The sequence below is a fragment of the Pristis pectinata genome, chromosome 18 (genome assembly GCF_009764475.1).
Source record: "Pristis pectinata isolate sPriPec2 chromosome 18, sPriPec2.1.pri, whole genome shotgun sequence".
Classification (NCBI taxonomy): domain Eukaryota; kingdom Metazoa; phylum Chordata; class Chondrichthyes; order Rhinopristiformes; family Pristidae; genus Pristis; species Pristis pectinata.
In genome coordinates, this window is record NC_067422.1 from 4,752,805 (window position 1) to 4,766,662 (window position 13,858).

Here is a 13,858-nt window from a genome sequence, read left to right on the forward strand (position 1 = left end):
TCATGGTAAGTAAGATTCCGATCCCAAAGTGGTTGTCGTGGATGGGAGGGGAATGGCAAGAGGCCCTAAACTTGAATGAGGCTCTTCCTGTTCTGAGTTGAAGAGATTAAAGACATCACATTGGATATAATTTAAAAATTTGTATGTGTCACATGAAACATGATGATCATAGCTCTTGAAAGTGCAGCAAGAGTGGTGGTCACATCACAACTGGCACTAGGTGGCTCAGAGTGAGCCAGAGAGGCCAGTGAGCCACTGAGGCCCAGAGGTGTTATGTTAAAGGTATGCTGTATACTGGCTGTACACAAGTACTGTAGATGAATAACAAACAGAAAATGTTAGAATTTGTCAGCAGTTTAGGTATAATCTGCCCTACTGAACGTGTTGATGTGTCACTGCCTTAAAATGCACATGTTGAAATGTTTACTTGTCCCAATATTTACTTTCAGCACATTTGAACTTTGTGTATGACTCTATGATTATTTATGATAGGATTGAAAAAAGGTGAGGCAGATTGGAAGTAACTCAGAAGAACTTCCTGTGTTAAATGGTGGTGATGAAAAAAATACAGCTTCAAAAATCTTGATATAAAAAGCATTTGTCCCGGCAGAATGGAATTGGCTTCAAATTCAGCAGATTATGAAGAAATAGAGATTGAGATTGAGTTGGGACAAAGAATCTTAAAAACAAGGTCCTGATGAAAAATTGGAAGGAGGGAGAGGGCTGAGGGCGAGGTGGCATTGGGAAGGAATGAAGTTACCCCAATGCTTATCATCTTTCAACACTGGGGCAGATTCCCGTTTGCTCCAAAATCACTGGCTGCATGACCCTGTGCTTTGTCTTTGTTCCATGTGACCACCAAGGAAAACTTCTGCTGGGATCCTGGCTTGGGCCCTTTGACTTGGCCCAGAACAGCATGGGAGCTGTCTCAGTACAGGCAGCCACCCACACCCACAGAACAGCTTTGACATCCAGTGAGGGTCCACCCGTACTCAGGGACCGTCAGTGCAACTGGAGCCTCTGAACTTTTGTGGACATCTTTGACATTAAGTAATGCTGAGGACTCATAAAAACATTAAATGTAACAGTACATAAAAATAATTTGTAGCTATTTAAAACCCAACAAGCCAGCTTGTGCACTACAATATCAACTACGGTCAGTAAAACTAACAAGAAATTACAAAAATATGAGTACTTGGTTTACCTACTCCTGAAAGCTGACATCTGTCTGGTGACACTTGGTTTAACCAGACACAGGCAGACTTCCCAACCTGAAAGCTAGGGGCCTGTGGAAGACTGTGTCCCTGTTCCTTTTGTCCATGAAGAGTCCACCTGAGCAGCACAGGTGGCAGGTTGGGAGATGCCACCATCAGTGTAGACCAATGTCAAAGATAGCCAAGTAAGTCCCAGTATTAGTGTTGGCATCTGGGTGGAAAATCTCCTACAGTATGTAGCTTCTGTATTCTTTGTCCAATTCAGCAACACCAATTCCTCATGATTCTTGATGCTTCTTGACTTTCAACAATTAATAACTACTTGGGGATTGTCCTTTCAAAAGAAAGTTAAAATCAAGTTGACCGTATGGTCAGGCACACAGTTACACAAAATTTACAGCTCAGAAACAGGCCATTTGGCCCAAATGGTCCATGTTGATACTTATGGTCCAAGTGAGCTTCTTTCTGTCAGCAATTTAAATGTTTCCTAGAGTCATAGAGCATTACAGCACAGAAACAGGCCCTTCGTCCCATCTAATCCATGCCGGCCTGGTTTTCTGCCTAGTCCTATCTACCTGCACCTGGACCATAGCCCTCCATACCTCTCACGTACCTATCCAAACCTCTTAAATGTTGCAATTGAACCCGCATCCACTACTTCCGCTGGCAGCTCATTCCACACTCGCACCACCCTCTGAGTGAAGTAGTTCTTAAGATTTCCCTTAAATATTCACCTTTCACCCTAAAGCCATGAGCTCTAGTTCTAGTCTCACCCAACCTGAGAGAAAAAAGCCTGCATTCATTCACCCGATCTATACCCCTCATAATTTTGTATACTTCTATGAGATCCCCCCTCATTCTCCTGCACTCCAGGGAATAAAGTCCTCATCTATTTCAACCTTTCCCTATAACTTAGGTCCTCAAGTCATGGCAACATCAGTGTACATTTTCCCTGCACTCTTTCAAGCTTATTTATTTCTTTCCTGTAGGTAGGTGACCAAAACTGCACACAATACTCTAAGTTTGGCCTCACCAACGTCTTATCAACTTCAACATAACATCCCAACTCCTGTACTCACTGCCCTGATTTATGAAGGCTAATGTGCCAAAAGCTCTCTTTACAACCCTATCTACCTGCGATGCCACTTTCAAGGAATTATGGATCTGTATTCCCAGGTCCCTTTGTTCTACTGCACATCTCAGTGTCTTCCCAGTCTGTAAGCCTTACCCTGGTTTATCCTCCCAAAGTGCATCACCTCACACTTGTCTGCATTAAATTCCATCTGCCATTTATCAGCCTATTTTCCCAGCTGGTCCAGATCACGCTGCAAGTTTTGATAGCCTTCCTCGCTGTCCACTACACCCCCACTCTTGGTGTCATCCGCAAATTTGCTTATCCAGTTTACCACATTATCATTATCTTGTTGTTTATCATCTATATTAAATCATTAATATAGATGATAAACAACAACAGACCCAGCACCGATCCCTGCGGCGCATCACTAGTCACAGGCCTCCAATCAGAGACACAACCATCTATTACCACTCTCTGGCTTCTTCCACTAAGCCAACGTTGAATCCAAATGACTACTTCATCTTGAATGCCAAGCGACTTAACCTTCTGGAGCAGCTTCCCATGTGAGACTTTGTCACGTAGTCCACGTAGACAACGTCCACTGCCTTCCCTTCATCAACCTTCTTGGTAACCTCCTCAAAAAACTTTATTAGATTGGTTAGACATAACCGGCCACGCACGAAGCCATGTTGATGATCCCTAATCAGGCCCTGTCTATCCAAATACTTGTATATCCTGTCCCTCAGAATATCTTCCAATAATTTACCCGCGACTGACGTCAGGCTCACCGGCCTATAATTTCCTGCCTTATTCTTAGAGCCTTTCTTAAACAAAGGAACAACACTAGCTATCCTCCAGTCCTCTGGCACTTCACCCGTGGCTAAGGACGTTCTAAGTATCTCTGCCAGGGCTCCTGAAATTTCTGCACTAGCCTCCCACAAGGTCCAAGGGGACACCTCATCAGGCCCTGGGGATTTATCCACCCTAATTTGCCTCAAGACAGCAAGCACCTCCTCTTCTGTAATCTGGATACAGTACTTGACTTCACTACTCTTTTTGCTCAGTTCTATGGACTCTGTGTCTGCCTCCTGAGTAAACACAGATGCAAAAATTCCATTTAAAATCTCCCCCATCTCTTTTGGCTCCATGCATAGGTGACCACATTGATCTTCAAGAGGGCCAATTTTGTCCCTTGCTATCCTTTTGCTCTTAATATAGCTACAGAAACACTTTGGATTCTCTTTCACCTTGTCTGCCAGAGCAACCTCATGTCATCTTGTAGCCCTCCTGATTTCTCTCTTCAGTGTTCTCTTGTGTTTCTTATACTCAAGCGCCTCATTTGATCCAAACTGCCTATACCTGATATGCGCCTCCCTTTCTTTACCAGGGCCTCAATATCCCTCGATAAACAAGGTTCCCTAAACCTGTTAGCCTTGCCTTATATCCTAACAGGATATTACAGATTCTGTATTCTCAATATTTCACTCTTGAAGGCCTCCCACTTACCAAGCATCTCTTTGCTGGAAAACAACCCATCCCAATCCACGCCTGCCAGATCCATTCTTATGCCATCAAAATTGGCCTTCCTTCAGTTTTATCCAGTCTTATCCTTTTCCATAATTATCTCGAAACTAATGGAATTATGATCACTAGATCCAAAGTGTTCCCCGACACTCATTTCTGTCACTTGCCCTGTCTGTCATCACACTCTCTCAAGTTGGGACCTGTACATATTGATAAAGGAAACTTTCCTGAACACATTTGACAAACTCAATCCCATCCTTTGTCCATCCTTATCTAACTTTACCTTGTATGTCGTTTGTCTCAACCACACAGTGAGGAAGAGAATTTGAAATTCTAACCACTGCTGAGGTCAGGAACTTTCTCCTAAATTCTCTGCTAAATTTATCAATGGCTATCCTTTATTCATGTGCTTATTTGTTTTCTTATTTTGGTCTCCTCCACAATGGGGAAATAAATTCTCTATGTCTCCCTATCAAACTACTTTTATAATATAAATGATCTGTCCCCTCAGCCCTCTTCTTTCTAGAATAGAGTCACAAACTGTTCAATATTTTCTGATATTTACAACCTATTTAGCTCCAATCCAAATGCTGAACCCATAATGCAACCCAGTATAACCAGCACAATTGTTATTGGACTAGTGCTCTGTATTATGACATTTTCAGACGGTTACCTTAAGCACTAGCCAGTCAGAAAAAGAGTAAATGCTGTACATCACACAGGACAGGGTGGACTGGGACATCTTCTATTTGAGCTTCCTGCCTTTTTCAAGACGTTGATAGACATTGATTCTCTTTAGTCATTGGGAGAGTTTACAATTCTTGCTTCCTGGCAACAAAATGTAAACAGCTTTGGGTCAATCACCTGTCAGAACCAGGCGGCTGTAGAATAAAGGTAGATGATTCAAAGCTTGCCAATAAAAAAATTTTTATAAGGAACTCCATAAGCCCACTCTATCACCATCCTGTCAGCTGTCTGAATCATTAAAAACTCCCTAGAGTTTCCTGAGTGCACATAATTAAAGATTGCCACTCCAACTATTACCAACAATGTAATGGGGATATCAACAATCCAATAAGCTGGGTCACTGAAACATTTCAAGACCTGTTCTGTTCCCAGTAATGTCCAGACTGCCACACATTTTCTAGCAGGGATCACTGGATAATTCAGGGTAACTGGAGCACTCTTATTTTTCGGCTGAGGTGAATACTCCAACCAGGTGTATGGGAAAAGAGGTGTGAATGGATTGTTTTGTGAACAAGCTAGCAGGGAATTGGCTGCAAGCGTGCATTCAGGTCAATAAATCAATTGGACCAAAAAATGTTTATACTAATTTTTGAAACTGTGGGCATTGCTGCAGCATCTATTGCCCATCCTTATTTGTCTCCTTTATTCAGCTGTTACAATTTGTCCTTTTTACAATTTCTTATTGTAAGTACTGCTGCACTTTTCTATGCAAGTAGAGAGGATTCCATCATTCAGCGTTTACCACAACACTATCACTTGGTCTCTTTATAAACACACACATTTCAAACTTGTGGGGGGGAGGTGGGGAGAAGAAACTTCAATTGCTGGAAATCTGAGATAAAAACATAAACTACTGGAAACATTGAGCAGGTCAGGCAGCATCTGCTGAAAGTGAGATGATTAACATTTCTGATGACAGGTCCTTTGTTGGAAAAGAGTGAAAAGCGTTAGTTTTAAGTTGCAGAGAAGGTTGGGGGAGGGATGCATAGGACAAAGGGAATGTCTGTGATAGTGTGAGGCCAGGATTTACGTGGGGATGAGCTGTACATGAAGTCACCTGCTTCATAGGTTTAAAAACAAGAATGTGAACAAATGAACATAAAAGCTATGAAATGGGCAGTTTGAGAAAGAAAACACAAAGAAATGTGAAAGTTGTGAAATGCAGAGCTTGAAAGAAATGCTCAGCTGACTAAGTGGAGCTGGTGGAGAGAGAAAACTGAGCCAATATTGAAGATGAATGACCTACAACACAACTACCCAGTTCTCATACAGACAGACAATATGAATTACCTGAAGTTGCTGAGTTCAGTATTCATCTGGAAGGCTGCAATGTGTTAGGATGGAAGATGAGGTTCCTCAAGTTTGCATTGGGTCTTGTTATCGCAGTGCAGGAGGCCACAGACAGATAGGTGTGAGCAGGGTGGAGAATTAAAGTGGAACATACCAGGAAGCCTAGGTCCTGGTGCTCAGCAAAGTGGTCACCCAAGCTGTGTTTGGTTTCTCCATTGTAGAGAAGGACACATTGTGAGCACTAAATGCTGTCCATTAGATTGGCAGATCTGTAAATGAATTGCTGCTTCACCTGGAATGACTGTTTGGGTCCCTGGATGGTAGGAAGGGGAGAGTAAAAAGACAGGTGTTCCATCTCATACACTATGCTCCGCTCCCCTCTCCTTTCAGCATTCTGAAGGGACCATTTCCTTAGTGACTCCCTGGTCCACTCTTCCATCTCCACCAACCACTCTCCTTCACACAGCACTTTCCCATGCAGCCACAAAGAAGACTGAAGGGTGATCTGGTTGGGGTATACAAGAGAGATAAGATATCTTTATTAGTCACATGTACATCGAAACACACAGTGAAATGCATCTTTTGCATAGAGTGTTCTGGGGGCAGCCCGCAAGTGTCACCACACTTCTGGCGCCAATGTAGCATGCCCACAGCTTCACTGTCATTATTGGTAGGCTTGGAAGTCCTTTATCAGGAGACTTAGAACATAGAACCATTCTCTGAGTAAAAAACTTAACCCTCACGTCTCTTCTGTCATTAAGGGATGTAGGTAGAGTCGATGGTGAGAAATTTTTCTCCTTAGCAGAGGTGTCAATAACCAATGGGCATCAGGTAAGCGAAGGGGGAAGGCATTTAGAGGGGATTTGACGGTGAATTTTTTTTTCACCCAGAGAGTGGTTGGGGTCTGGAACACTGTCTAAGAGAGTAGTGAAGCCAGGTACTCCCACAATATTTAAGAAATATTTATATGAGCACTTGAATCAGACCAATTACTGGAAAATGGGATTAGTATAGATAGCCACGATGGCTAGCACGGACAGTGTGGGCCAAGGGGCCTGTTTCCGTTGCTATATGACCAGCTGGTCAGTTTTGCTGTATTGTCATCCATCTGTAAAATTGGCTCAGGTGTTCTGTCCCTCCACTAGCTCAGCCTGACCTGCTGGGTATTTCCTTCTGCTCTGCATTCTGCAGCTTTTATGTCTGTTTGTTTATGTTCTCTCTCTAACTTTCCTCATTAACATCAATTGGGCAACTTCATCTTCTGCTTATTCCTATGCAACCCTGGCCTCACCCATCAGAGATATTACTCCTGTCCTGACCTTCTGTGCAATTTAAAATGACCTTGTTTTACTTCTTTCCCAAGTATGATGAAGGGTCTTGGAGCTGAAGTTTGGATTGTCTTTCTTTCCAACAGATGCTGCCTGAACTGCTGAGTGTTTCCAGCAATTTGTGTTTTTATTTTCTTATTTCCAGCATCTGCAGTTATTTTTGATTTTTCAGGCAGTAGAATGTAGTTTTCCAAACCTGAACCAACATACAGGAAAGTTATAAATTATATGTGTTTCACATATTGAATAATTTAAGGAACTTAGAGTGGAAGATACAGGGCGTGTGACATGTTGTATACCATTCACTGTGACAAAAATGAAAACTAACAGAACTGCAGGTACTGGAACAGTCTGCAGTTTTTTAGAAATTTTCATTAACTTGTCGAAATTATTGCTACTTCTCTTCCAGGAATGCCTAACCTTAAAAGTCTCTGCTCTTTCTGTCTCCCTTGCCTTGTTCACCCTCAGTGATTTCTGTTTCCTTTCTTGTCTTTGATAAGATATTGACCAAAACCTGCTTCCGCAGCCACATCTCTTTCCTTATCTCCGGCACTCGTGAAGATCCAGGCTTAAAAGGTCTATGGCCACATGAAGGGTAAGATAGCCTCACAGTACCAGCTGCAGGGGGCTTGAGCATAGACGTGCAGTTCTACTGCTCTCCCTCTGTAAATCTGTCAGCATTTAGAGTGAAAATAAAAAACAATCTAGATATTTATTATCTCCAGCCACATCCTCAATAGCCAAAGTACTTTGCAGTCACTGAATTACTTCTGACATGCAATTACTTCTGTTATGTAGACAATCATGGTAATAAATCTCACCCCAATGAGGTCTTGCAAACAGCAGACCAGCCAGTTAAACTATTTCTCAGTTGAGGAATTGAGGTTGACAAGGACACCAGCACTGTTTGCCATTGCAATACTGTCATTGGTTCTCTTGAGTGAACAGGCAAATAGGTTCAGTTCAATATCATCCCAAAGGGCCAGACTTCTGTCAACTTGCATTTATAAAGTGCCTTTAATATGGTGAAATGTCCCTGGATGCTTTGCAGGAGGGAGTATTGAACAAAGCTTGACACCTTGCCACATATTAGGTCAAGTGTGCAAAAGCTGAGTCAGAGAAGTAAGATTTAAATAGCGTCTTAAAGTAAGGGAGAGAGGCACAGAGATTTCAGGAGAGAATTCCACCAAGCAGGAACTTTGCAGTCAAAGTCACAGACACTAACGCTGAAGTAAGGAAAATTGATGCCCAAGGGTCTGGGGCTGAAGAAATGCAGCAGTTTCAGAGAACTTCCTAACCAATACACTGAAGTGTCAGGCAGACTGGAGCCTGAACCCAAACCCTTCAAAGTGTCGAGAGGCAAGAAAATTATTCAAAGTGGCACTGTTGTTGAAACTATTTGACAATGTACTATGCCAGGGTTTAATTTTGAACTCTTGATCGAATTGAGCAGCATTGTGCTCCTGTAACAAAATGCATACTGAAGGAGGCAGACGAGTCTAACTTGTTTTGTGTTGTCCTTGCAATTGTCTGATACTTCCATGAATTTCTTCTGAGAATATCTCCCAACATCAAGAGGCAATTGTGCTCTTCAGCTAACAGCAAGTGGTAACAGTCCACAGGGCAGCAATAAACCACCGGAGGGCAGCATGAGAACACAAGATTAAATGACAGAAAACATTGGCTTAAACACCAAATATCTAAAGTTCAGGAATGATAAATAGAACATTTTTATTATATCCTTGACTGAAAAAGGTGAATATAGGAACACAGTTCAAACTGATCTATTTGTACCTGACCTTTACATTGATAGCACCCAGTGAATCACATTCAGATACAGTAAGCCACCAGGAAGCCATACCATATGCTGTCCTTTCTTGTAAGAGGACTTGAGTACAAGAGTAAAGATGTCTTATTGCAATTACATAGAGCCCTATTGAGACGACACTTGCAAGACTGTGTACTGGTCTGGTCTTCCAGGAAGCATATACATGAGATAGAGGGAGTGTGACAAAGGTTCACCAGCTTAATTTCCAGAATGAGGAGGTTGCCCAATGAGGATAAATTAAGCACAATGGGTCTATTTTCCTGCATTTAGAAGGATGAGTGGTGACTTCATTAAAACATAAAAATTTCTGATGGGGCTTGATATAATAGATGCAGGTTCACTAACTTGTAATGTTAACTCAGTTTCTCCCTCCACAGATGATGACTGATTTGCTGAGAATTTAGAACCATAGAACACTACAGCACAGAAAACAGGCCATTCGGCCCCTCAAGTCTGTGCTGAAACTTTATTCCGCTAGTCCCATTGACCTGCACTTTATTTTTTATTTTAGATACAGGGATGATGCTTCCCTTCACTGGGGTATCTAAAAATGAGGGCCACCATCTCAAAACAAGGGTTGGCCGTTCAGAATCAAGATGAGAAGAATTTTTTCGCCTAGAGGGTGGTGAAGTTCAGAAATTTTCTACCCAGGAGACTCGATCGCTGGGTATATTCAAGACCAAATCTGATAGATTATGGATATGAAGGGATTCAATGGACGTGGAATTAGAATTAGTGGTGCTGAGGTAAAAGATCAGCTGTGATTGAGTGGTAAAGCAGGTACAAGCGGCCGTATGTTGTGTTCCTGCTTCTGTTGTGATGTCCTTTCAGTGCAGCTATCAGCCTGCACCAACACTTCCTCACCATCCCTCCACCTCCAGGTTGGAGCATGTAGTTTAGTTCTTCATCACCACTTCTGTTGGATATTTCCTGGCAAGTCCTGTTCACCTCAACTGCACAACTTTGGGAACTTGCTGGAGCACAAAGCTAACATTGCTAACTGTGCAGTTGTGCGATTTAACAGAACACTTGGTCATACTTGAAACTTCAGAGGTTTCTTACAGCACTCTGATAGCTGGCTGCTCTTTACAAAATGATTCGCATTCTATACAACCTTCCACTGACCTCCGCTGCCATGTCAATGATGGCTGGAAAATACTCACTATGTGCATCTACCTAGTGCTTTGGTCACCACTACTAGCCACCATCTTAAATCCCTCCTACTCTGACCACTCCAGCCTCATCTGTAACTGTACCATTCAGGATCCTTTCCCCGAAGTCCGAGACCACTACTTCAGTTCCCTCTGCCAAACTTCCCCTTCATATGCACGGTGTCTATACCATAGTGACCATGTACAGGAATTGAGATCATGATAATTCAGAAGCAGAGCACGTGAAATTGCAAGTGTTCTGGTCACTGATGAGCCTTGGTTCTTTGAGTTATTCAGTTGAAACCCCAGGCCGTTGGACCTCGTAGTCCAGTGCAGCGCATCCAGCTTGTGGTTTTGCATCAACTTTTAAAACAAAACCGTGTTCTATTGCATTGCTAGGCAATATTTCAAGAGGTGACAGATTGAATGAGAAGTTCATTGGTGCATCACAAGGGAATTTGTTGTAGATTTTACAGTCAACTGTATGACACATTGTACAGACTAGAATTAAAATATTAGTCATCCAGAACCATCACCTCTGACAGCTATAGAATTTGAGTTGGCTCAGGAACTACTATTTTTCTTCACTCAGTTAAGCTCAGAGATCTGTCAGACTAGAAATTCCAGTGTTAGATAGTGTTACAGTAGAGAGCAATTGAATCTTTTGGTCATGGATCCCCTGCTGCTTTGCACTCTTCCATATTGGAAAGTGCACCACCTGAGACTGACATTATCTGGGGATTTAGTGGAATTCGATGGGCAGAGATGCATCAAGACCTGGGGTTGTGTCATCAAGGTAAGTAAGTGGCTGAGAGGTTTTCAGTTACGACTTCAAGAAGGGACTGGGCCTGGGGTTAGGGCCAATGGCTGGAAGCCAAAGACCAGAGCCTGAGTTTGCCAGAGAAGGTAAATGACCATTTGGGGAAGGAAGGATCAGTCTTAAGAAGGATTGGGGCCTGAGGTTAGGAGTGACGATCATATAAGTGGTTGGATACAATTTGAAGACTGGGCTCTTCATCAGTGCCTTGCTGGTCGAATGGTCTTGTCTTTGGGGCAGAGGCTTAGGGCAAGTCAGATGCAAGAATGGAAGTGTTGGGGTGAGTTCAGTGACCGGCTGGGGCGGGGCCAAACAGATCAAGAGTAAGAGATTCACAAAGGTTCCAATGCAGTGCTGCTTTGTTAAAGCATGGTTGTCTTGGGATTGCCCAACAATGGTGGTTCCTCAGATAGAAATCACGTCAGGCAGAAAAGGGTGAATTATTCTGGGAAGCAGTTGGTGGAGTTTCCATAGAGACATGAAATAAGAACAAAAGAAATAGAAGCAGGAGTAGTCCATCCAGCCCTTCGTACCTGCTACACTACTTAGTAGCTGATCTGAATGATGGCTGACGTTTCACCTCAGCGAGACTTGTGTGCATGAAACCCATATCCCTTCATTCATTTAATATCCAAAAATGTATCAATCTCTGCCTTGAATATACTCAGCAACTGAGGCTCCACAGCACTCTTGGATCGTGAATTCCAAACATTTACAAGAATTTTGTTCTCATTGCAGGCGTCAGTCAAACAAAAAGGCTTAAAATGCATTGGGTCTGAGTCAGAGTCATAGCCCTCCAGCTACCATGTCTGTGTTGACCTTCCTGCCCATCTACACTAATCTCATTTGTCCACATTAGGTCTGTATCCATCTATTCCTTGCCTATTTAAGTGCCTGTCTATGATTGTTTGTGACTGGGTCTGAATAGACTCCAGAGCTTCAATCTGATCAGTTGGTTGTGAAAATATTTAACCTTGCTTATTACATGCTGCTTTCACTGCTCAGTGCACTCATATCAGTACAGTCTTGTGTACATCCTGTGTTCCTCCAGGTACGCTCTTGGTAAACAGCAATGGTAAAATGTCAAGCTAAAAGGCTACAGATAGTGACGAAATCCAGTTCTGTTGTTGAGGATTGGGAAAATTTCAGACATCAGTAAACAGGACCAAAGCAATGATAGATAAAGGGCAAGTAGAATGAGAGTAGGCAGCAACAAAAATAACAGATTGCAAGGATTTCTAGAGATCCTATATTTTTGTAAAAGATAAACTAAAGTTACTGTCAATTACCTCCAGATTGAGACATAAGAAATTGTACTGGGGAAAAGAAAATGACCAAGAAATTAAACAAATATTTTTAACAGAAAGATGTTGATGTTCAGAGGTCTAGTTGTTTTTGTACACTAATCACTCAATGTTAATATGCAGATACAGGAAAGGAATGCGAGCTGTTTTTTGGCAAGACAATTTGATTATAAGAGTAGAACTGGTTCTAATAATATAAACCCTGGTGAGATCACATCGGTATATTACCTGTCCTTCCTTATTAAGGAAGGATATACTTGTGATCGAGGGATTGCAGCAGAGGTTCACCAGATTGATTCCTGGAAATGATTGCTTTGTCACATGGAGAGATTGAGCAGACCTGGCCTGAGTGCAGAAGGTGAAATCATTGAAACATGCAACATTCTTACGGGGCTTGACAGGATTGACAGGTTGATGTTCCTCCTGGCTAAGATGTGTGGAGCCAGTCTCTAAAATAAGGATTGGACATTCAGGACAGAGATGAGAAGAAATGTTCTCACCCAGACAGTGGTGAGTCTTTGCAACTCTGGATGCTCAGTTGCTGAGTATATACAACTCAGAGATTAATAGGTTTTTGGACATTAAATGAATCAGGGGATATGGGTTAGTGCAGGGAAGACACACTAAGGCAAAAGACCAGCCAAAATCTCATTGAAAGACTGAGCAGGCATGAGGGGCTGAATGGCCTCCTCCTCCTTCTGATGATCTCACATCTGCCATGTTCTTGTCCTTGCTCTGCTTCTCCTTGAAGTCTTTTCACATCCTCCTCCACAACCCACATTGCCACCTAATTGTATATCATCAGAGAAAGTGGATATATTCCATGGTCCTATCATTGATATAAACTGTGAACAGCTGGGACCTCAACACCCATCCAAGTGACACCAGCTGAGAGCAGACTCCCAACTCAAACATCTCCCATTTATTCTTGCTCTGTTTCTGTCCATCAACCAATCCTCAATGCCAGTATATTACCCTATTCGCATGTGCTCTAATTTTGTTTAATAACCTCTGAATGTCCAAATGCAACACATTCATTCGTTCCCCTTTTTCTATGAGGCTACTTCAGAATGCAGGTACTTCAATCTATGTTGATGCTGTGGAGTTCTAGTGCCAGTTCCTTCATAATAGATTCTAGCATTTTCCCTACTTTTGAGGCCAGGCTAACTGCTCTGCTCCTTCATCGTTAGACAGTGAGGTTACATTTGTTACTTTCCATTTTATGGGAACCATTCTAGAGTCTGTGGAGTTTTGGCAGATGGCAACCAGTGCATCCGCCATCTCCACCGCCACTTCTTTTAGACCATGGGACGAGGTAATCAGTTCCTGGTGACCTACCAACTTTCAGTCCCATTAATTTCCAAAATGTTTTTATTTCTTTCAGCTCTTCATCCAATTTAGACCCGTTGCTCTCTGCTATTTCCAGGAGATTTTCTTTGTCTTCCATGAAGACAGACAAAATATTTGTTTAATTTCTCTGCTCTTTCCTTAGTGCTCAATCAATCCACCTTAACCTTGGGTAATCTTTTTCTTTTTACTTATGTAGAAAGGATTTTATAGTTTGTGTTTGTTTCTCACCA

At 42.3% G+C, this 13,858-nt stretch overlaps 1 protein-coding gene across 2 annotated transcripts in view; it reads left to right on the forward strand.

Moving 5' to 3' along the window:
* Positions 1 to 13,858, forward strand: part of LOC127579768 (protein kinase C alpha type) — a 320,846-nt gene that overhangs the window by 197,084 nt on the left and 109,904 nt on the right. The window lies entirely within an intron of this gene.